This window comes from Penaeus japonicus, unplaced genomic scaffold (assembly GCF_977035675.1).
Source record: "Penaeus japonicus unplaced genomic scaffold, GWHDUDI00000001_assembly GWHDUDI00000025, whole genome shotgun sequence".
NCBI classification, from domain to species: domain Eukaryota; kingdom Metazoa; phylum Arthropoda; class Malacostraca; order Decapoda; family Penaeidae; genus Penaeus; species Penaeus japonicus.
Genome location: NW_028234427.1, coordinates 2,754,656 through 2,757,155, shown reverse-complemented (window position 1 = coordinate 2,757,155; position 2,500 = coordinate 2,754,656).

Here is a 2,500-nt window from a genome sequence, read left to right as displayed (position 1 = left end):
GTAAACAAGGAGTAGAGGAAATGTATTGTACATTATTAGAGGATATATATAGAGATGGCACAGCGACCATCAAAATGCACGCAGAAACCAATAAAATACCAATAAAAAAGGGTGTTAGGCAGGACGACACCATCTCACCAAAGCTGTTTACAGCTTGTGTGGAGGAAGTATTCAAGAACTTCGATTGGAAGGAGAGGGGGATTAAAATAGGGAATGAGCACTTAAGCAATTTAAGATTTGCAGATGACATTGTTCTTTTCGGCGAGTCAGCAGATGAATTAATTACAACAATTACTAAGCGATTTGAATAGGGAAAGTCTGAAGATTGGTCTTAAAATGAACATGAAAAAGACTAAAGTCATGTTCAACAGTCGAACCCCAGTTGAGCAAATACAATACAGGGCGTGGTACTAGAACCAATAAACGAGCATGTATACCTAGGACAACTCATCCAGACGAATAAATCCTGTGAAGCTGAGATAAAGCGACGAATTAGGCTAGGCTGGAGTCGCTTAGATACACAAAGTAATAACATAAAACAAGGCCGTTTGCCACTATGTCTAAAGAGAAAGATTTTTAACCAATGTGTCCTCCTCGTCATAAAATGTGGATCAGAATCATGGACTACGATCAAAGTACTTGAGAGGAAATTAGTAAGTGATCTAAGAGGAATGGAAAGGCTTATGCTAGGAGTTAGCTTAAGAGACAAGAAAAGAGCTACATGGATCAGGCAACAAACAAAAGTAGAGGATATGATTAAGAACATTAAAAAGAAAAAGTGGCAGTGGCCAGGTCAAATATCGGAGACAGGACAACAGGTAGACAAAGAAAACAACAGAATGGGAAATACACGACATAAAGAGACCAAGGGCAAGACCAGTGACAAGATGGCGGGATGAAATAGCGAATTTCGCAGGAGTAAACTGGAATCAGAGGACACAAGACCGGAATGACTGGAAAAGATTGAGAGAGGCCTACGTCCTGCAGGGGAATGATACAGGCTGATGACAACGACGATGATATATATATATATATATGTGTGTGTGTGTGTGTGTGTGTGTGTGTGTGTATCTATACACACACACACACACACACACACAAACAAACACACAAACACAAAAAAAAAACACAACACAAAACACACTTAAACACTATTTTCTACACGAAGGAAACACCATGACTAGTACACGTACTCATGAACCCAGCAGGTAACTCCCTCATGCAGTCTCCATCAACACCTTTAGCAGAGTCTCTCCGATGCCAAATTTCCGGTCGTAATTAAGCTTCAGGTTGCAATCAGCTGATAGCGTTTATGCAACAGCTTAGGGTCTCTCTCCAAGCATGTTTTGTTCATGGTTGACCGGAAGTTTATTTTGTTCAATTGATGTTCTGCATTTTTTTGTTTTGTAGATGATTAATGATGATTATGATAAGGATGATGATGATAATTATAGTAATAATGTTAATGATAAGGATGATTAGGGTGATGATAATGATATTGATAATGATAATGGTACCAATAATGATTATTGAAAGGATGATGATAAGAATGATTTAATACAGGATAATACAGTATTGATAATAGTTCCGATAATAATGATAATGATGATAATGATAATGACAATAACGATAATAATAACTGATAATGATGATAGTACTAGTAATAGTGATATTTATAATGATTAAATAATAATGATTATCATTATAATAACAATAATAACGATGGTAATAAAGATAATATTGGCGATAATGATGATCATTGTAATAACGATAATATCGATAATAATAACAGCAACAATATGATAATAATAACAACAGCAACCATAATGATGATTATAATGACAATAATAAAAATAATGATAAAAGTTTTTCACGAAAATGAAAGCAACATTCATAATAAGGATAGAAGTAATCATAATGATGATAATAACAGCAATAATATCAATACCAATTTAATCTTTCGACCATTTTTCAAAGTCCGCCACATATTAACACTTCCCTTCATGTAAATCCTTGCACCCTTTTCACCGCAACTTTTAGCAACAGATCATTGAAAATCATTTAATATCAACCTTCTTAAAATTCATCTCTATTATCATCATCAGCCATTTTGCTTTCTTCGTATCATCTCGATGTAAACATTATTTCTTTTAATTGTCATATCACCCTCATTATCATTACTATCAACATTGCAAGTATCATTTGTATAATTTCTTTGAATATTATCGGTATTATCATCATTATCATCACAGGTTTATGTCTTCCGCTCCTGTAATTATCGTCTCGCGAGGAATGACCTTTTTGTATCATTTTTTTTCATCATTTTGTATCATTTTTATTTTGCATAATTTTTAGTATCTTTTGTATAATTTCTATTAATATCATCGGTGTTATCATCATTATCATCAAAGGTTTTATATCTGCCGCTTCTCTGATTATCGTCTCGAGATGAGTGACCTTTTATCTCCCGTTGCTAAGGTCAATCGAGCATGGAAGTCTT